We start from the raw sequence: 23,212 nt of genomic DNA, 5'->3' as shown, positions 1-23,212 counted from the left end.
AGCTCAGCCGCGGGACAGCCCTGGACCGGGACAGCCCTGGACCGGCCCCGCCCGGACGGGAGCGGCCAAGACCCGAGGGGACCCTCGTAGCGGCCACCCGTCACCCACTTCGGCACCCTCCGCTCCCGGAGTTACCGATGGGAGAGACCTATTAACAAAACTTTGCACAAGGGAGAATCCGCGGGCTGTCCCGGGACCGGAGTGGTTCCAAGGGCAGAGGAGGCACGGTCCGGGAGCGCCGGCTCCCTCCCAGTCTGGGAAGGACGCGTTGTCCAGTGGAGGGCGGCCGGAGAACAGCGGCCACTTACCGCCCGAGCGCTCCCCTCACTCACTTGCTCCAGCGAGGACTCATCCGGACGGGGCAAGGCAGCGCAGCGCAGAGCCGCGTTGTCCATGCCCGACGGTGCAGCCGCTGCCTGCAGCGAGGCGCCGGTACCGCGGTCCCAGCGCTTGCTCCGCCGAGCGCGGCGGTAGCCAGCTGCACAGACACCGCCGCGCATGCGCCGCGTCGCGCTGTCGCCACCCGCCGGGTCCTAGCGCCGCCGCCGTGCATCCCGCCCTGTCAGGGCCTCGCGGAGTGAGAAAGGCCCACCGGGGCTTGACCTACTGACTGACGGGAGCAGCTCAGGGGTGGTCACTGAAACACCTACCGATGGAAACGAATCTGCAGAGCTAAGTGTGAATGGCAGCTTGGGGCATGAGGGAATTTCAGTGGGAGACACCCACTGAACCCAATGGGTTTCCTCCTGGGGAGTACATCCTTTAGAGCAGATCTGGCCCTTGGCCTCAGGGGCAAAGCCCGAAGGAGTTATCCTCAGAAATGCATTCCCACTGACAGTAGGACTCAGAGGCCCAGTTATGGTGGAGCGTGAGGGTTGCTTTGCAATTTTTTCCTTCAAGGTAGACAATAAGCAATGGGCTTAGACAAGCCACATCTTGTGGCATGTTGGCCTAGAGTGGGAAATTCCTCACAAGACATGGGGAGGGTTCGCAGGATTTCACAGGCATTTCACAAGGTTTCAGTGCTGTTGTGTTGGAGCGTGTCCAGAGAAGGGCAAAGAGGCTGGTGAGAGGCCTTGAGCACAGCCCTGCGAGGAGAGGCTGAGGGAGCTGGGATTGGTTAGCCTGGAGGAGGCTCAGGGGTGACCTTATTGCTGTCTACAACTACCTGAGGGGTGGTTGTGGCCAGGAGGAGGTTGCTCTCCTCTCTCAGGTGGCCAGCACCAGAACGAGAGGACACAGCCTCAGGCTGCGCCAGGGGAAATTTAGGCTGGAGGTGAGGAGAAAGTTCTTCACTGAGAGAGTCATTGGACACTGGAATGGGCTGCCCAGGGAGGTGGTGGAGTCGCCGTCCCTGGGGCTGTTCAAGGCAGGATTGGACGTGGCACTTGGTGCCATGGTGTAGCCTTGAGCTCTGTGGTAAAGGGTTGGACTTGATGATCTGTGAGGTCTCTTCCAACCTTGGTGATACTGTGATACTGTGATACTGTGAAATGTAACTGCTGACATGAAACCTCAGTCTAGTCTTTAGCAGCCTGGCACCTGCTCTCCATAGCTAAGCAGCAAATTTGGAAGTACAACCATATTGGAGATAAATCATTCCCCAAATGGGCAAAATCTGCAGTTATTATTTAGGCGACATAGCCTCTGATTTGCCCTGTACTCTGCACAGTACGTACAGAAGCCACAAGTAAGCTTAAAAAGTCATCCTATCTCTGAAATCTGTTCAAGTGCAATTGGGGTGGTAGTTTTCTACTGACATCTGTATTGTTCCAATGAGGATAGATAGATAGATAGATAGATAGATAGATAGATAGATAGATAGATAGATAGATAGATAGATAGATAGATAGACAGACACACACACACAGATTGGGTTGGAGCAATCTCAGGCACCAATATAGGCTAGGCAGTGAGTGGCTTGAGAGCAGCCCTGAAGAAAAGGACTTGGGGATGCTGGTAGATGAGAAGCTCAATATGAGCTGCCAGTGTACACTTGCAGCCCAGAAAGCCAACTGTATCCTGGGGTACATCAATGGAAGAGTGGCCAGCAGACCCGAGCTATAATTTCCACAATTTCATGCCACTAGTAATGAACTGGGGTAGAAAAACTCTTCAGGTATATTTATCCTTCCTTAAAGTAAAGTAGACATGAATGAACATAAATTCCCATGCAACAAGGATTTTATGCCAAATTTATGGAGGTTAAAATGGCAGTAAAGAGTACTCAAGAATGCTGCAGAAATCTGGCGTGTGAAGATTTTTCTTCCTTGAAATTTGCTAAGCTCTGCTAGTTTGATTCGCTTTTCTGAAATCAAGAGCCCCTCCAGGGAGTGTAGCATGCCACATTACTAATCTTCACTGAATACTGTTAATTCCATACCTAAATAAGGCAAACTGAGCTAAGATAGGTCCTGCTAAAAGGTAACATTATGTACATTCATTGTGCTGTTTACATACCATTCATTCCTCTTATTGACGAAGACTTCACATGAACACAGTCAGTGAAACAGATCTTGAACAGGTATAGTATTTTCAGTGAATTTATGCCAGTTTACAAAAATAGTGTCAATTTACAACTGAGCTTCAGCCTTAGCTGAAGAGTCTGTTGTAAACCAAATTAAAAATAGTTGAGATTATGTTTGTGTTCTTGATTTTCCCTTGGGAAAGAACAAAGAACCTGAGCATTTTACTTACAAAAAAAAATCAATAATGAATTATCTTACACCCATTGTTTTTATTTTAAACATGCCTAAAACAGTAAATAAATTTTTATACTTAGTTCAGGTATTATTTGTCTTAGAGGTCAACTATTCCTAGTGAATAAGGAATCTGAAGAAGGGAATAAAACCCCCAACCTTTTAGATCTCTCACTTGTTAAAAATCCTACTAAAATGGCACATTGTGTCGAGTTTCCATTCTTATAAGATTCCCTGACTCTTATTTTTAAAGTCTGTTAGAATAACACCATCATAGATACAAAAAAGATCCCTTAGTTGGTTAAAGAATTTTCGGTCATTTTGCTGTTAGCTAAATGTTGGGTTTTTTTCCCAGAAAAAAATTTTACTCAAAACATAAAGAAAACAGGACCTGTTTATGACTGTCTGCTAAACACCATAGGGCCCAGAAGAAGGTCCCTTTGGAATACTGCTTTCTACCAAGCTGTCAAACCTTGTGACATTTCCATGATGTCAACAATGGGAAAGAAATATACAGAAAGTTCCCATGCATTCAAAATAGTCACTAAACTGGAAATATTAGCTAATCACCCCAAAAAACTCAGGGAAGCTACTATGCTGCTTCAGTGCATGCTTTTCTGTTTTCCTTTAAATTCCTCAGGCTTTATTTAGGGCAAGTCAAGAGAATATATTTTTACAAACAGAAAGCTCTTCATATTTATATTTTTAATACAATTTTGTTCTTAGCAAGTAAAGCTTCTTTAATGTGCAGCACAGAAATTTATATCCCTGGAAACTGTTGATGTCCTGTGGATTGGTATTGTCTGCTTGGATTCTCCACTGTCTAATAAAATACAAATTGTGAAGCTTTTTTTTTCTGTGACAGGGCATCTACTTTCTAACATGAATTCTGTAGAGTTAGTAGATTTATGATACAGTCTTTCCGTCAATGGCAGAGGAGGTGGATGAAAACACCAGTAACTCCATATTCTCCCTTTCCTCTGCATAACTACCTATTCTAGACTCTCTGATTCTACGTGCCAGGAACATAATCATAGCCTTGCCTAGACTAGAAAAGACTTTTAAGTTCATCGAGTCCAACCATTAGCCTAAAACTAACAAGTCGTCTAGTTGACTGGCTAGGGCTGGGTGCTAGGTTGGACTGGATGATCTTGGAGGTCTCTTCCAACCTGGTTGATTTTATGATTCTATGATTCTATTTTCAATTGTTCTACAGAAACTGAATATCTGCAAGCTATCTCCTCATTGTCAAATGTACTTGAAATTGACCAGCAGGTACAAAAGCTAATAGAATAGTGTGGATTGGCAGGCATATGCCTGTATGAACACTGCAGTATGATCTCACAAGCCCTTCTTCATCAGGAAACCTGACTAAACCAAAAGTGAATATTAAAGGCACCCACTCAGCACATACAGCTGGATGTGTCTTTAATCTAAACTACGTGAGTAGCCTGATGAAGTAGAATAGCAATAGGCTTATGTGTAAATTTATAGGAGATAATTGCCTCATACTAGGTGGTAGGAAACTTTATCACTGGAAAAGCAATGAGTTAAAGAAATGCCCTTTTATATGCTGCTATTACATTTAAAATTACTCAGATGAGTATTGAACAGAGTACTGAATGTACATGTAGATGTGCTTTGGGACATACTCTGTATTTCTCTGTGTTATAGACTCAGTTTGGTCTACTCTGATGAGCAAGTTGTTTGTGTACAGATTTATTGACAAAATTTTAGCCTAAACTAGAAATGTCTTTAATAGCACCAGGGCAATTCTTAATGAGTTAATTTTTATATATTTGTTGCAGCCACAGTTTCTGTTAGTTGTGAAAATTCTGTGGTCCCTTTTGTTTTTGCAGTATATGTAAAGTTTCACCAATACTAAAGTCATTCTTTTTTATATATAGCTTTTTTATTGCAAGCCCCTGCCAGATGTCACCTAGGTAGGCAAGTTCTGTAACCAGCATCTGTCTGCAATGACTAATTTATGCGACTAACTTCACCAGTACTGACTTCTGAGGATGGATTTTGGACTGTCTTTCTCAGTCTGTTACTGGATTATAATGGTATTTTGTACTTTAATCCTGCCTGCTTATTTTAGCTCTTAGACTTTCTCCAAGTCGTCTGGTCCTTAGGCTAGACTCCTTGACCCATTTTCCCTAGAGCCTTCCTGTCTGTATTTCCCTTTTTCTGCTCTTTGCTTGGTACCCTTCTTAACAACTTCTCCAAATTCCTTTTCCCCCTGCCCCCCACTCCATCTCTGGAGATTTGAATGGGGAAAAAAGGAAAAGGAAGGTGTGAAAAACTGCTTACCACCACTGCAGGCTTGAAGGGGGAACAGCAAAAGGTGCCTTTTCCACACAACTACTGACTCATGTGGAAGCCTGTGCTAGAATCAGCTGGTGGTTGGCTGGATTCTTCATGCTCAGTATACATGGCAAATGGACACAATGTCTAGGAAAAGCCTAAGTAGAGTGAGAAGGAAAACACAGAGTTCTTGCCTTAACAGAGTTGCCGCTTTGGAGAGTTCCCATTTTGCAGTGTTCCTGTTTTGGAGGGTTCCTGCTTGTGGATGGCTCCCACCTTTGCACATTTCCTGTTTTGCACCACGCCTGTTTTTGCACTGTCTTATGCATCACTGCTCTTGCACAGTTCATGCCTGAGGACCCACAAGCCTGCAAGTTCAGCAAATCCTTAAGTCCATTTGACAGGGAGTTGCCAGTGGCACGGAGACCTGATTTCTCCCTGGCCACACTGTGCAGCCTGATTTCTTGCTCACTATCCAAGTTGGGGAAGAAGCCAGAAGTTTGGCTTTCCCATTCTTCTGCTGAAGTAGTGCTGCTTCCTCAAATCTGTCTCAGGGAAGCTGTGTCTTGAGACACTTGATTTTGGCAGGTCTTTTCACTCACCTTGGATTTTTGCCACTTGGATCCATCATTGGACATAACTTGCAGTCTCAGGAAGCTGCGGAGCTGAGAAATTCACTAAGGAATCATCACCAAATTTCCTAGCTCACCTCCATGAGTAAAGTCTGCTGTTCCCTTAATTCTCTGCTCAGCCTGATTTCTAAGTGGGATAAAGCTGCGTTTCAATTTTCTGACTTCCCTAAATCACTAAACTTGCCCAGAAGCATCCTTTGAAGATTTTCCCAACTGAATTTGAGCCTGCAAATAAACCTTAACTAATTCTGTATAGAGTGTGGGGGCAGGGTATTTGGGAAAATAAAATAATTCTATTTGTATAATTCCTACCTTGGCCAATTAATACCCAAACCAAATAATTTATGGTGCAGCAGCAAGCCTTTATGGCACAGTTTGCAATGCAGGGTAATTTCATAGTGGAATTTCTTCATCCTTTGAAGATTTCTCCAACTGAATTAGAGCCTGTAAATAAACCTTAATGAGTTCTGTATATAGTTTGGAGGTGGGGTTTTTGGGAAAATAAAAACAATTCTATTTTTATAATTCCTATCTTGGCCAATTAATACCCAAAGCCCTACACTTCTTTGGGGTCTAGTTTGCCTTGCTTTTAAGCTTGTTTTTTGCCTGGTCCCCAGCACTGGTTCTGACTGTCTGCCCAATGAATATCCCTCCCTGATGACAGCATTAATGTTAAGGACAGGATGGAGGCTTAAGAACAAAATTCTCAGATACACAAATATGCATCTATGAAACAGTAGGTGTACTAGTTGGCTCAGGAATGACTTGTCTGCTAAATGTATGTTTGTAACACCACCCAGCATTGCTCAAGGCCATCAGGTAAATGTGCCCTTCTTTCTTTTGAAATAAAGACATCAAGAGACACCAACTTCTTATGGTTTATTAACCTTGGTTTTACTTGAACATGAAAACAGCAGTCTGGAATAATGTAGCACTTAAAATACAGAAGATTAAGATACTAAAATCATAAGTCTTTAAAACACTATGGTCTGACAGACTCTTGCAGATAGGTTTCCCTTCTTACTAGTTCAGCAACTTTTTCTGGCTCCCTGAAGTCAAATAACACCTCAGCAGATTGAGGGGGAGACGTACAACTCTAGGACAATTTTCCTGCTCTCCATCATTTAAGGGGTTTCACTGCAGAGCCCAATATGGATAAATCCCTGAGCAAGCAACATGATCTGACTTGACAGGTGGTCCTTTCCAACCTGAGTTACCCTCTGAGCCTATGTTTTTACCTCTTTCCTCTCTGTCTCCTGCCCTGGCTATCAGTGTCCCTATAGAAACTCCTCTGGATTGCCCTTTGGCTGGGGAGCAATCTCATCTCTCTTCATTAACTAGAAGACAGCAGCAGCTGCAACAGGACAAACAGCCTTGCTCTTCATGGCCAGCAAAAACATTCTTAACACTTAACATAGAATTCATACACAATACATTTTGAACAAGCAACCAAAGAGTTCTAACATCCATCATCATGTGTTTCTCTGTGAAGATGAATATGGATATGAGTATCGATGGGCATGGTTTCTTCATTCAGGGCATCTGGAAAAAGAATGTAGTGAAGCAATAAAATATATGAAATATGAGAATGATATAACATAGGAAGATCAAAAAATAGAATATTCAAATTTGCTCTTAATACTAAGTGAAAAGGAACAACTCACATTTTTCAGTCTATTTACTTTGATTTTTTTTAAGAGCATACAAATACATAAAAATGTGCATGTCAAAGAAATGTGAGAATCAAATTCAGCTTGGAAAACATGTACTTTATATCAAAATTAGTATGTTAAGAATAATAAAAGTTATGTACCAAATAATCAGAAACAGATGAATCTGGTTCTCTGATTTCTGCTTCAACAGTATTGAGATGTGCTACACAACCCACAAGAGGAGAATCCTTGGCAAGGGTGTACATCAACTTATTTAGGAGTTAACTCCCTGTTGGGACAGTCTGGAAATCTCTTCCATTCCAGAAAATCTGCACATCCAGTGATAGATAGAAAGTTACTGCCAGAGTTAATTGCTAAAAGTATTTAAGCAGGTAGTAGAACTGTGAATCTCTTAGAAGCTTGAGGCAAGAACATGCCATGTGGTCAGTGAACCATGTGTCACAGAGTTTGGGAAGAAGAATAATTTGGATTTAAGAGAGCAGTACTCTTTCAAGTGACTCCCAAGGTGAGTCCAGCTAAAGGACCTTAAAAATAGGGAGTTGGATTTTTTTATTCCTGTCATAAAAGGAAATTCTTTGTTGTTTATCCTAGAACACTTCCCAGTGCCTGTTGTTCCTTGTCTTATTCACGTCTCCCTAAGTACAAATTTCAGTCCAAGAGAAAGATCTTGACTGCTAAAAGATGCAATTTTAAAAAGAATTAAATCTGCTCTGCTGTTTTCTGGCAGCTTTTCTTCAATACGTGGTGCCTGATGTTAAAATGGGAGTCACATAATTTTTGCTAGACATTCTCTTCTAAGTCCCATAATGAGGTGTTCATCATTTCTACTTGCTCCAGAAATGAGGAAAGACACAGAGACCTTCAGAGTCCTGTTTATTGTAGTACACGCTTCCTTTTCAGTCACAACAGGGGGTTTTACATGAGCAGAAGCACGTTTTATTATCTGTGATGTGCCAGCAGCACTGCTAGTTATCAAGGTTGTGTGACACTTCTTATCACAAAGTTCTGATGCCACAGGGAAATACAAGGGAGATCTCATCACTACACAGTAGATGCTTTGGAGAACTGGAGTCAGTCTTCACTGCTGAGTTCCTGTGTGGCAAGTTCCTTTAATCACGTTTTTCCCAGATGGTTATTTTGTATTCTGTTGTCATTGTCCGGCTTGAGATCTCACAGGCTGATGTACAGAAATGTTTAAACATTCACAACTGTATCTGAAGCTACTGGGAAGTGCCCTTTGAAAATATGAAATGTTACCCATTATGAACTACTCAGATGGATCAGCCTGAATTCTCAGATACTGAAATTGTACAGTCTGAGTTTCCCAGCTGTAGGGTGGAGATGATGAAACTCCTTTTTTTTTTTCCAAGGAATTGTAGTGCAGAGAAATGATTGTGAAACATGTATGTGCTATGTAAGCTCCAGAACAGGCCAACAGGAAATACATGGCCGTTCTCACAGATGAGACTAAGTAGTGGAAAGTAAATTGAGCACAAGCTGAATGAGGCTAAAAGAAAAATCTTTCAAACTTATTCTTTGCACATAATGAAGCAGAGGTCAAGGGGAAAAAAACGTGTCTGATCGTATAGCTAAAGCCAACATCATAATTTAATAGGGATTAAAGATTCACATCTTCAACTCTGATACTTCCTTATTTTTCAGTATTTATAAATTATCTGTTAGGGCAGTTTTTCTTTGGGAGGTCAGGGTGAATATGACATAGGTTTTTAGAAAAGATTATCTAGCTAGCTAGGGTGAATGTGCTGCTCTGTGCATTGTGGCTTTATGGTAGAGAATCGTTGTCATATCCCGTTGTTCCATCTACTTACACATACTCTCATGGGATTATCCTCCATAACAGAGGTACTAGGCCTGAAATGTGTGACAATCAGAGCTCAACTCTGATTAAGAATTAGCATTTACTAGAGATGAAGAAGCAAAATCTGATGATACTTAAGTAATTATCAATTTCCTCATGGCCTTACAGGGAGGGAAGTTTTCTTCCCATTTGTTTCACCTTCTCCCTTTTTCTCTCTATCCTTCTTTTTATCTCCATTACTTTATTTTCACTATTATAAATATCCACTGCTGCTATACCTGTTTTTGCTTCCTAGGTTTCTGCCCCTTGTCTGAGTTCTCCTCTGCAGTCTGGAGCTACGATGCATAAAATGTCCTAACATAAATGGTGTTCTCTTCTCTTGGATATGAATGCACTTAAGGCTGGCTCACAGCTCTTATGAAAACTGCTGCTGAACTGTCACTTGATAGAGATGCAGGAAAAAGCAGGACACAGATATGACAGAGAGGACTGGAAATTCAAAGATACGAAGAACAGATAAGATAAAAGAGAATATAAAAATCTGGAGAATGATGGAAGTTGGAAATAAATATCAAGGAATATGAAGATGTTTTACCCTGAAGCTCTTTGTAGAAGGAAAGAAAAGTAAGTTATCTGGCTGCACTTTTTCATTTTTTCACTTTAATAAAGTTCTTCTTCCATGTTATAAGACACAGATTTTTACCAGGACCTTTTAAGTGTGGTGTGATAATTAGATCTATATTGGACAAAGGTACACACCTGCCAAGATACTTATCTAAAAATAACAAATCTGAGAAGAATGCCTCTCAAAGCATCATTTATTTTACTGAATATTTTGAATTGTCAGCTGGCAGATTTTCAGTACTTTGAACATCTGTGCAGAAGTCAAGGCATTTAGGTATCTAGGCCAAAACTGGTTTTCTCTCAGAATGATGAGTGAGATCAGGGTTACTACCATGTTTTTCCTTCACATTATAATCAGTCTCACATTTCTGTCATATGAAAGAATCTTCCTATGAGAAAATAGGCTAATATCATGAGAGTCAGCAATTGGCTAGCTTTCATTGAAGTGAGAATGAGAAATGGTCTTTCATGGATCAGAGGAAAACTGACTTCCCCACTATTTTTTTTCTATTTCCTGTGTATTGTATGAAGTAGGTTACTTGTGACCTAAATCTGAGCCATTTCTGTGATAGTGTTTTGTAGGTAACACTCGGCATTGACTCTGATTTGTCCTTGGAGCCTCTATGTGCTTGCTGCAAGACAAACTGCAATACTTCATAAATCTATACAGCAGAATCATCGTACAGCTTCCTCTGAACATATAACCTCATTACATTCACAAGTACTCATAATTCTCAAGAATTTTTGATGTTATCTTGGCAAATAAGAATGTACAGAATTTTTTGGTTAAAATTCCACCATAAGGAGTCTTTTCAAAACACATTACCTGAATGTAGCCCATTTTCAAGTGGGTGAATTGGCTGCTTGTCATGTAAGTAATGTGCTATCCAAACATTGATACACAACTCCCATGGACCAAACACCCCTAGAGAGTCAGGGTGCCATTTCCTATGTAGACATACATCTACATCCTATGTAGGTGTAGTTGATTGGCTAGGGCTGAGTGATAGTTTGGACTGGATGATCTCAGAGGTCTCTTCCAATCTGGTTGGTTCTATGATAAGAGCACAGAACTGGACTGTCACTCAGTGGTGCTGGAGACCATCAGTTCTTGTGCCACTAAGCATTGTCATTGACATGGCTGAATACAACTACATAACCAACCTGATAAACTGGGCACAAACAGAAGTACAGGAATTCTATACACCTTTTGTATAACAGCACAGCACTGCCAAACTAATTATAATCAGATTTGCAAGCAAGTCTGAAAAAACACCATAGGAAGCCAAATGCCATAAAGTTCAATTTCTGTCCAACACTAAAGAAACATTATTAAAGAGAACTGCCTGCTCTGAGCTATCCCATGAGTGACTTGAACATGTACCTACTGTCATTTATTCATGATTTTCCATGGAAGGTGTTCAAATGACATTTCAGTCCCAGTGGATGATCAGTGAACTCTTACTTCAGTACTACAGCATTGGGATACTTTTGATGGCTATGACATGCTTTAGTTCAAATTGTCCTCATCCATAACACACTAGTATGTATCAGCTCTTCTTTTTCAGGATCAAAGAATCTTACTGCATGTCAGAAACTTATTAAATCTATATTTGTAAATAGAGAATTTGTTCCACAGCACCAGGTGTCCTTGAACCACTGCGATGAACAGCTCTGCAGTACGTGTCCTAAATGTACTCAAAGCTCCACTGAGCGATGAAAATGTGACTTGTCTGTTAAGTGTCCTGGGAACAACTTGTTATGGCCTATAAAACAGTAAAGAAAGTGCACACAGTGGTATTCCCAGAACTGAATCACAAATCTAATTGTACTCCCATCAAATGGCTTACTTCAGACTGAAAAAAAAGCTAGATTGACTACAAAGTTTGCTTTATAAATTAGTAGACTAGTTTAACAGCCAGAGTTTTCATTGTGTATGAACTATTTGTTTATGCACAGATTATTGTACAGATAGCAATTGCTATCTGTACAATAGCCTGGAGAAGAGGAGGCTCAGGGGTGATCTTATTGCTGTCTACAACTACCTGAAGGGTGGTTGTGGCCAGGAGGAGGTTGCTCTCTTCTCTCGGGTGGTCAGTGCCAGAATGAGAGGACACAACCTCAGGCTGTGCCAGGGGAAATTTAGGCTGGAGGTGAGGAGAAAGTTCTTCACTGAGAGAGTCATTGGACACTGGAATGGGCTGCCCGGGGAGGTGGTGGAGTCGCCGTCCCTGGAGCTGTTCAAGGCAGGATTGGACGTGGCACTTGGTGCCATGGTCTAGCCTTGAGCTCTGTGGTAAAGGGTTGGACTTGATGATCTGTGAGGTCTCTTCCAACCTTGGTGATATCGTGATACTGTGATACTATGACAGTGTTATATGTGACATGATCATAGTTTAAATATGTATCTGTATACTTACAATTGTGGTGGTGTTTTCTCATGCTATTGCCAGTCTTTAACTGATACACTTAACTATATATTGTAATATTTAACACTGACATTTTTTCACCATTGTTTGTATTTTTTTCTAACTGAGAGCACAAAGGTTTGGGAATGTTTTGTTCATCATGTTATATAGTCAAGAAGCTTGAAAAATACATTTTTAAGAAAGAAAAAAAATATTTGAGTTGGTTTATGCAAGTGCATATCAAAACTGTTAGAAAAGTGCTCTTTATGGACAGCAAGGTATCACATACATCTGCTTCCTTCAAGAACATCTTATAATCGCATGATAAATTTATATTCAAAGAAGGAAGCACTTTATAGAGGTCTTTATGAGATAGAACAGTTGCTGTGCTCAAATGACATCCACAGGCTCTGTGGTATCTTAGGCCCCTTCTCAAGTTAGCCATTCCTCTTTATTCCATAAAACAAAGAGTGGCACAAAAGATGGATGGACCTGTTATAGGATCACTGTTTCTTATGGACTGCTTAAAGTATTAATGTCTCCACTGGGAGATATCTGCCTTACAGTGTATTTTGAAGATATGTAGATAAAGTACATATATGCTTTGTCCATTACTTGTCTTTTTTATACAGGTAACAATGGAAACAAAAGAAATTTATTACTAAACCACGATGGTAATGCCTGAAAAGTTGTCCAAGTGAAGCATATGATTCTTCATCCCACAGATTTGGTGTTTAATGTTCACTCCATGTTAAACAGAGAAAATTACTTGGAAAATACAGAAAATTTGAAGGTGATTAAAATAAAGCTGTTATGAAGCCTGATTATGCCATTGAATACTGTTGTTTCCATGGTAACAACTGCATCACATGTCACCTGTGCACATGATGCAAAGTCATTTCTTAAAGTTACACAAATACTAACAGGAAGGGCAAACTTCTCAGTTTCTTTTATCATGAGTATGAAGTGTTTTATTTCCATAACAAGCACAGAATTTTCCATAACTCACTGAGTATTTGGGAAGTGGCATTATAAACAATGTATCATTTGCAACTGAAAAATACCTAATGTTTAAATATGAAAAAATCAAGATTTTCATGAGGAAAAAGGAGAGCAGTGGGTTAAAGGGACAGCTGGTATGTGTGTTACCCGATATGGGAGTTCTGCTCTGTTACTATTTTGTTACTGCTGTGGCGAGGCAGCAAATGATAGCTACTAGTAATTCACTGAATAAGGCACGTGTATTGTCCAGCTGTATCCATGCCTTCAGCCTTCCTGTGAACAAACTGAAGAATACAGTCTCTATAAAAAATCCTTTATAACTTTATACATAATTTTGTTAAATTCTGTACATTTACCTTTATGATCTTTACCCTTTTTTCAAATCAGTCTGATAAAAGTCTTACATAAAATCACACAGATGCATCCACTGAAAATATGTATTATTTTCCTATCACTGTCAAATGTCAATGTTTTAGTATCTATTATGCCAACTGATATGAGATATGCAAAGACAGATAACAGAAAACGGTGTTATGAACAAGAATGGAGTACCATTGCCAAAAGAACATGTGTACATACATGGAGTGGATGTCTGCTCAGAAGAGAGTGATTAAAATTAAAATCTGAGTGGGTGATTAAACCTGAAATCTTCATCAGATTGCAATATTTGTCCTTGATTCAAATGCTGATTCTGAACTAAAAATCTCTATATGTTGGGTTTTATTAATGAATAAATTCTTACATCTCAGGCAGCAGATGCAGAGCACCTCCAGACTCTAGTTTAATTGTACATGGTATGAGATACAAAGGCATTAAGCTCTGACTACTATGAATTTTTCAGGACCCTGCAATGTCTTTGAAGATTGATCTAACCTGCACTTCTCTTCTTTTAAATAGCTTGATGTGACAATGTCACTTACTGCTTATGTTAAATATTTAACAAAATGTACCTCTGTTTTTGAAAGGAACTTTCAAGGAGTGATTATGCATTAGCTTCATGCAGTTGACACTGACTGAAAATAGAAAAGGAAGAATACTCACAGTAGACAGGTACCCACATAAGTGTATTTTAGTTTTAGGTATCTATGTCATAATTTTCAGCCCTAGTGAGATAATTTAATCTTCTTTCCATTCTATTCTAGCTTGTTCCAAACACTGTCCCATTTGGCACAGAAACTTCCATCTCTCTGTTGGAAACCAAATATTTTTCTTTACAAGGGCAGACATTGTTCAGTGAAGTTCAACTAAGTGACCCACAAGGGAGCTCTCTCTGTTGTCCAAGCTAGCGAGATACATTTATGAGCCAGCACCAGTAAATAAAGAAGGCAATCTACATCTGTCCTCCAGCACTTGAGGTCACTGAGCAATTCCAGAACCGTAAGTCAGCAATTTAATGGAATTTCCCATTCAAATCATTAGGGCACATGAGACCTTAGCACAAGCCAAAATGCTGGATTCTTAGCATACTCCAACCTCAAGGGTTAGCTGTGAACTTCACCAGTCACAAAGTTGAACAGGGATGAGAAAAGAAGAAAATCAGTGCTTCTCAGAGAGAAGAGTGTGGGTTTATTCTGTGGTGCTACTTATAGAATACCACACTGTATGAGAAATATGATAGAGGCCATTTCAGCTAAAGAAACATATCATTTATTATGCAGCCATTGCATGTCACTGCATAGAAAATTAATGCACTGCTCTAAGATCTAACATTTATTCAAATACAAGAATATGTGAATTAAAATATGCAATTATAAAACACTACAATCTGTTCTTGTAAATTACCTGTTGTAATTTTAGCTCTAGATAACAATGACAAATTGCAGTCCCCATTTCAAGGATATGGGACGCATTACATAATGCAGATCTATTGTATTTAGAACTATTAATCATCATCTTCTGGCAGCATTGTTTACCAAAGAAGAGAGTTGCTAATACATACTATATTAGGCTTTTCTTCTAGCAAATATTGTTGAGAAGCAAACATTTATAATCTGAATTTATGTTTAGCCTCAAAACGCAAAAAAAAAGCCCAGATGTAGTCAGAGCAAAGAAATTTTGATATCCATGATAAAAATTAATTAAGATCTGTTTCTATTTTTACCAAATGCTTATCTGTTACTATGCTAATCAGGAGCTAAATGTTGTTATAAAATTACAACATTGTGTATACCTGATAGTTGCAAGATTATATGCAGGGTTCTGCACTTTGGCCACAACCCCAAGCAGCGCTACAGGCTGGGAACTGAGTGGCTGGAAAGCAGCCAGGAGGAAAGGGACCTGGGGGTACTGGTGGCCAAGAGAGCCAGTGGCATCCTGGCTTGCATCAGGAACAGTGTGGCCAGTAGGACAAGGGAGGTTATTCTGCCCCTGTACTCAGCACTGGTCAGGACACACCTCGAGTACTGTGTCCAGTTCTAGGCCCCTCAATTCAGGAGAGATGTTGACGTGCTGGAACGTGTCCAGAGAAGGGTGACAAAGCTGGTGAGGAGCCTGGAACACAAATCCTATGAGGAGAGGCTGAGGGAGCTGGGGTTGTTTAGCCTGGAGAAGAGGAGGCTCAGGGGTGACCTCATTGCTGTCTACAACTACTTGAAGGGAGCCTGTAGCCAGGTGGGGGTTGGCCTTTTCCCAGGCAACCACCAATAGAACAAGGGGACACAGTCTCAAGTTGTGCTGGGGGAAGTATAGGCTGGATGTTAGGAGGAAGTTTTGGACTTGATGATCTGTGAGGTCTTTTCCAACCCTGATGATACTGTGAAGTTGTTGGCAGAGAGAGTGATTGGCATTGGAATGGGCTGCCCAGGGAGGTGGTGGAGGCACCATCCCTGGAGGTGTTCAAGAAAAGACTGGCTGAGGCACTTAGTGCCATGGTCTAGTTGATTGGCTAGGGCTGGGGGATAGGTTGGACTGGATGATCTTGGAGGTCTCTTCCAACCTGGTTGATCCTATGATTCTATACCTTATGCAAAGAATCTATAGGCCATTACATATTTCTTAAAAAATTAAAAAACAGTCTTCAAGTTTTGTGTCAGATTTTTTTCAAGGGAGTCTCCCTTTTTACATACTTAACACTGCCAACCATAGAGTACCAGAGTTCACTGTTACCAAAAAATAATTAATTGTATCAGGGTATAGAAAATGCAGTCAACTTGAAGTAACATGAGTTTATAATCATGTCTAATTGTGCATACTTTTTATTAAGTCTGTCCTCTGTTGATGAAAGATAGTCAATACCATGTTAGACAAATGGTTTTTTGAGCCTGTAGAATTTTTAAAGGCTTCTGAATGTTTTTTATTCAATGGCATTACATTTTACGGATGCACAGATATTAGTCTGGCAGTGAGAGGAATTTACCTAGGATGCGAAAGGTTCAGATTCAATCTGCAGGTCTGCCAATCATACCTGTCCCAGAAATCTGCTCCAATTTCCAGAAATCAACTCTGCACTGTTTTTTCCTAAGCTAGAGATGGATTACAACTTTTTGTATTTGTACTTTTTGTTTAAAGTCTCTGCACCATCTATACACCAGTTAAGTCCAAAGTGACTACGTAACCTTCTTCCTATTTTGTTGAGGTACAATACTGACAGAAGGTGAATGTCCAACAGGCAAACTCTCCACATGCACTAAAATAAAATAATGTTACACACTTAAGATTTTTTTTTTTAAAGAATTGTCCTTGAAATACATGAGAATTGTGGATGTGTATAAACATACAACACCTGATAAATTCTTCTAAAATGGACTGCAATGGCACTTACTGCCTCTTCTGGTTTAGCAATGCAATGCCAAATAACCTTGACCATGCTTTCATTAAGGATTTTTTGTGTTTATGCAAACATTGGGTGATGTGTTACATCATTATGGCATGTGCTGATTTGCAAACCTTTAATCTAAAAATACAGTAAAGCTACTCCAGCGCTGCACAAGATGAAAAATGAATTAGGTATTAACTTAGCCTGTGGCTGTCTTTTATTCCTTATTTCTGCAGTAACTAACATGACACAGCTCACCACATGTGGGACCATGAATTTGCGTTTCAAAACAAAAATGATAAACAATAATAACCTTAAAGTAAGCTGATTACAGTCAGTAGGAAATAAATATTACTTCATTTGTAAGGTAAGCAGATATATATTTCAATTGTGATGCAAATTTCACTAAGGATGCATAAAACAGGTATGTTTAGATCATGTGAAGTATTTATACAAGTCAAAAACACCAAACAGGAAAAAAAAAGTCAATAGGACAGCTGGAGAAGACCTTATGTATTCTCCAAATGGTATTTTCATCAGTTGTATACATCTCTAGTAAAGTAATTGTCATGCAAATTATCTTCTCCAGAAAGATTGCTTGCTTTTAGCTTCATAGCATCACAGCTACAATGTTCACACCATCTCGAATATATCTAGTAATAGAATTTCAAGAAAGTCTGCTTATTTCTTTCCCCCAAGCTGTGCCAGACATTATAGTAGCAAATAGGTGTAGAGCTGTCTTATGTTATACTCCAGCACATCTTCTCTCCACTGATATGAAGTTACAGAATTTGCATTCTGTCATACAGATACGTCCTTTGCTGCAACTCTTCTGAGTTTGAACTCCAGTTTTCTGGGTGTCCTAATATCTGCACAATTCTTGCTTTAGTGATCATGAAGGAAAAGGTTTCTGGGTCATCTTCCTATATAGAATTGTTTCAGTTGGAAAAGGCTTCTCACTAAGTCCAAATATCTGAGAGCGTATACCCAGGAGCAGTGAAGATTCATGCTCACCCTCAAAGTCTGAATGCTCTCCTGTGGCAGCTGTGCTCCTTCAATCAATCAAAATGTCAGCATTTTGGCAAATTTCTCAGAATACTTCTTTCCCCTGCTGTTGTTTTCAACTTCTTTGAATTTGCTCCAGGGACAAAGGAGGCTACAAGGGCATGAACTTGGGTGGAGGGTAATACAACTGCATTGTCATCTCCTATCTTACATCTTTTTTATCCCTTTTTTACCTGCTTCATTTGCAGACCTTAACTTTCAGAGGGCACATCATCTGAGCAACACAGGGGAGGGAATGGTGTGATATCCCACATTGATCTATGCCACCAATGGCACAGCAGCCATTTATAGCATTTTCCGGTGGAAAGCTAACAGACTGGGACCTCTTCTACCCACAAGAATGTGCTGACCTCAGGGGAGGGGGGGAAGTATTATAAATCTGGTAATTATGAAAAGGCAAAAAATAATTTTTCATTACAACTAATCAGCTGAAGGCACTTGAAACTTAAACTTTCACTATAGTGTTTTAATAATCACTAAAAGAATTATTTTCAACCACTATTCCCACGCAGGCCATGTGATACAGCACTCAGGATTTTAATAAAATCAAGCAAACAAAATCAGAAAGTTTGTGAGCAGCAAAACTGCTTCAGTTGGTTCCCTGGGCATTTGTGGCTTACAACAGTGCCTAATAAGACATGTTCACAAACTGCACCTTGTTCCATGGCTGGGGAACTCCTTGTACTCATGTAGACTTTCTTCAGTCTAACAGGTGGTATGTTCAGCTTTTCCTCAGTGAAAGGAAGAAAAACCACTCCAAAACTATTAAGGAAAACACATCATTTAAAGAGTACACAATTCATCTCTCAAATAACAACATTTATTTCAGATAGGTTGAAATTAGTCAATTCAAAAGAGGCAGGGAGGAGTGAAAGGACAGATAAGAGTGTACACAATCATATGCATTGCTCATAAAAGCTTTATTTCCTTAGGAAGTCAGGATAAAAAAATTCAGTGATTAATATATAAACAGCAATTGCTCATATCCTGCAGACTTTCAGGGAATAACTGAAATCCACAAGTACATCTGAGGCTGTAGCAGATAAAATTAACTAAAATATGAAGATGTAATTGCCTGAGTCTGCACACAAAGTCAAGCTGCAGTTAAAATGCCAGTTCCAATTTCCTGTTGAAAATTATTTATGTGGCATCTTAGATTTTTTTCATGAAATAGGAATGTGAATATCAAAATTTGAAAGAGTGTGTAGTAAATAGAAAAGGAAAGTGATTTCTCAGATAGATTACCATCCAGCCACACTACTTCTGAGCCAGATTTTCCCCTTTTGAGGATCATTGCATGGAAGTGTGAAGTTTCTGCATAGTGCTGCACTAGACAAGGGTAACATTATGTGTTTGATAGTCTTACCCAGTGTTTTCCTAGGATCTGGCATTGGATGAAGTTTCCCATTACATAAAGTTGATTGTCCAGAACAAATACAATCATGCTGTCACCCTTACATGGTGCTCAGGCTCAAGATAATTTAGTTACTTAACTAATGTCCTCCAATAGCAATGGCGTGCAGTACAGCAGGAATGAGTTATTTCCTGCAGAGGAAGAGTGAGGCTGCAGGCAATGCCCCTGCTGCAGCAGAAGAGGTGGAATATGGGAGATGCTGGGGTCCATGGCAGCTGGGAGTGACAGCTGGACTGTGAGACAGAGAGAACTAGAAAAAATGGGAAAACAGCAGCAACAGCAGAAGAATAGCAGGCAACAAACAGGAAGTGAGGAGGAATTATAATAAATAGTTGAAAGCCCATGAGGAGACCAGCAGGCTTGATGCTGACGCTGGCAGATGAAACTGCTAGGAATGCTGCAATGGACAACACATGCTCATAGCAGTGCACCGTGGTGAATGGATTCTGACTCGCCAGACAGGACTGCTGTAGTGCAGCAGCAGGTGCCAAAGAAAATCAAGATGCTCATTTCTAGTAGTTTGAGAGCTACTCAGGCTTGTGGTTATGTGTAGGCTCTGTTGCACTGCTGCCTACTGCTGCTTAGCTGTCATAGTGTCTTTAAGTTCTTCTGTGAAAGGATAGCGCTCAGATTGGGTTTGCTGTATGCACTCCACATGTCAGCAGTCTTTGTGTGCAAGCAGTGAGGCCTCCTTATGAGAAAACAAACATAGGAAGCTACCAGCAGTCACTGAGACCTGGCACGTCAGTCTGTGGATGGGCTAGGTGGGTCAGCTCTACTCCAACACCTTTGCAGTAAGCCAGCATATCCCAAACTTGGTCAGGCTGCTCAGAGCCCCATCTAGCTTCACCTTGAATGTCTCCAGGGATGGGGCCTCCACCACCTCCCTTGGAAACCTGTTCCAGTATTCCACTACTGTACTTCCTCACATCCAATCTAAATTTACTCAGTGTTACTTTAAAATCATTGCCCGTTGTCCTAGTGCTACATTCCCTTGTAAACAGCATCTCCCCAGCCTTCCTGTAGGCCCCCCTACAGGTACTGGAAAGCTGCTATAAGGTATCCCCACAGCCTTCTGTTTTTCCGACCTGAACAGCCCCAGCTCTCTCAGCCTATTCTCACAGGAGAGGCCCTCCCCTGGACCTGCTCCATCAGGTCCATGTCCTTTTTGTGTTGAGGGCCCTAGAGCTGGACACAGTACTCTAGATGAGGTCTCACCAGAGCAGAGTGGAAACATCACCTCTCTTTATCTGCTTAGAAGGCAGAATGGATCTGGAAGGAACAAGGAAAGGGAAGAAGTCATGGCTTGAGAGCAGGTATAATACAAAGATGAAGAAGATGAAGTTAGAGATGTGTCAAAACAAACCTATGCATGAGAAGGACTTGAAGAAATTAGAAAATACATGACAAACATCTGGACTAGGTAAGGACAGAAGACAGTGTGATGATTTAAAAGTCTGAACCCCATCTGAGAAGAGTATATCAGAACATAAATCATTGCTTTTAATTTTTTTCCCTGTCAGTTGGACCTTACGCAAGCAGTTATGTTCAAAAATCCTTTATGCCATGCAATATTCATTTATGTCATGGTTCTGTCACACGTGATGAAACATGATTTCTGTAAAATATTTCCCGGAGAAACACCATTCATTGAAGTTTTAGCAACAGGAGAAAATAGCAGCTTCTATGGCCTTCCTTCTTTTCTCTGTGCTAAGCAGTTCTGTTGCTGCACAATGCCGACTGTAATTCACAAACTGAATCTCTTTTTACCTTGAGTTCACAGCTAGTACTTAGTTCTTTTTCACTGTGTTGGTGTCCCAATAAGCACTGCCATTAATCCATGTTTCCTTATCAGAAGCTGTTCTAAAAGCCAGGTTAATCAATAGAGTTAATTCTTTACATTTACGCACAACAGGAAGTTTTCCATTGTAAAAACAGTTTCTTTTTTATGGCCTGAGTGGATAATCACTCCTTACATGTCAGTTTAACCTCAGTTCCATCAGTATGTCTTGGTAAGACGGTGTGACTGTGACTACACAATGTGAATTAACATTGGCAGAATGAAAAATAGGAGTTTCCCTACTTGCCTGAAAAAAGAACCCAAACAAAACCCACACCACAAAACTAAAGACTACTGGATAAGTTTCTATTTGCTTTTTAATAGATACTGGACAAAGCTAAACTGTATTTTCGTTTGTATTCTAATACATAAATCTCTCCCATCCCCCTGCTCTAAGTAATGCAATGCACAATTTTTTGAAGCAGGTTCCTGTTTTTACAAGCCTCTCAAGATTCAGTAAACCATGGAACATAAAGGAGAGCACTCAGGTCTTGAAGACAGTAGTCAGCCTCACTAGTATTTTGTCTCTGTCATTCTGTTGGCATGCCTGAGTTTCATTTTCCCTTTCCAGTAATGTAGACAGCACACATGCTGTTAGGAAAGGCAGTGGCTGAGACAACCTCAAGAGCTGTGTTTCTTACTTTGCTTGATCCAGGCCCCACAACACGCAGGAACTAAATTTTGCTGGCTATTTCCAACCTTGCAAATACGAGAATGTGGCAAACTCGGGCATGAAAATTGGAGCATTGATGTCACAAGGTGTCAGTGTCCTGGTTGTCCTAAGATTTTGGTCATAAAAGAAAAGGTAAGAATTTCTTCCTCTATGACTGTGCTTCCATTGTAGTTCTAACAGTGGAGAGTATGCAGCATTTGTGTACAATACTGTTCTCTTAAACTGCTGCATGAGATGTGCTTCCAAACATGTCTGACAAAAATTTTCTTTCAAAAGCACCAAATCCACTAATGAGCATAAAAGATGACCCCATCAGTTCAGATTTCCCTAAATTTACATAGCTTTTCACCTAATAAGTATGTCATTATTTTTCTGTGCTTTTTGCATAGACTAAAACATCTCGCTGCATCAAACCCCTTTGCTTCCATGAAAGTGCAGGCGTTCTTCCCAGAAACAGTCAATCTTGTCTTCCTAACAAATTGGGGTGAAGAAATTTGACCCACAAAACTTAAGAAAGCACTGTCATTCCTACACTGTGTGTGTATATTAAAGAGCAATCTCTATGAGCAGTAGTGTCCAGATTCTTTCAGCTAAGGCTGAGCTTAATGACCATCTAAAAACTGTTCAGTGGTTACGAAAGAACTATTTTGACACTACATAGCTAGTGATGGAGTATGGAAAGTGACCACCTTGGCACAGCACGCTGTGAAATTTTAAGTTACTGTTATACTTTTCTCCATCTGTAATGGCACTAGAACTAAACAAACCAACTCCTCATTAGCTTAGCTGTGTACCCAAAACATAGTTAACATCAGTCTTCATAAAGGTGGCACAAAAAACTTATGCTTCACTTCCCAAAACTCAGTCATCCTCATCATAACTACTTGCAACAAGTGAACTTAAAACATGAGGGAAAAAAAGCTCTTCTCCATTGGTCTGGATATTAAAAACCATCCAGGGCCGATTTTCACTCAGACTTGGCTTTAAACATACACTTCCCTTTCATTGCTTGGCTGCATATCCAGCATACGAAAAGCCAAAGTCACTTTGGGGCATGTTTTAACAGCTGTGGTGATGTTATGTCAACGATTGGACTTAGGATAAAAAGCATGGCCAAAAGGCAGTCCATTCTGCTACAATTCTTATGCTCCTGTACCTACAATCCACAGCATGAAGGACCTAAAAATTCTTTCTCTTCAGTCCAAAAGCAAAACTAGCTAAAAGCGTCAGTCCACGATCAGAGCAGTAAAATTAGACAGCGATAAAAGTGACGAATTTTGATGGATCAAATTAAAAAAACTT

General features: G+C 40.4%; 1 protein-coding gene and 1 long non-coding RNA gene across 5 annotated transcripts in view; one reads left to right on the top strand and one right to left on the bottom strand.

Moving 5' to 3' along the window:
- Positions 1-546, bottom strand: part of TSPAN12 (tetraspanin 12) — a 52,922-nt gene extending 52,376 nt beyond the window's left edge. The window contains exon 1 of one of the 4 annotated variants that reach the window (XM_064142056.1): positions 333-546. The gene's annotated coding sequence lies outside the window, so the exon portion shown is untranslated. Of the gene's footprint in view, positions 1-308 lie in introns of all 4 variants that reach the window. The other 3 variants (XM_064142054.1, XM_064142053.1, XM_064142055.1) reach the window with 3 other exon arrangements.
- LOC135174667 (uncharacterized) lies at positions 431-13,458 on the top strand. The gene is made up of 3 exons (XR_010302051.1): positions 431-678; positions 9,426-9,754; positions 12,795-13,458. It is a non-coding gene; the product is annotated as an uncharacterized LOC135174667 (long non-coding RNA).
- Positions 13,459-23,212: the final 9,754 nt, after the last annotated feature.

The sequence above is a fragment of the Pogoniulus pusillus genome, chromosome 4 (assembly GCF_015220805.1).
Source record: "Pogoniulus pusillus isolate bPogPus1 chromosome 4, bPogPus1.pri, whole genome shotgun sequence".
NCBI classification, from domain to species: domain Eukaryota; kingdom Metazoa; phylum Chordata; class Aves; order Piciformes; family Lybiidae; genus Pogoniulus; species Pogoniulus pusillus.
This window is presented reverse-complemented; position numbering and strand designations above follow the sequence as displayed.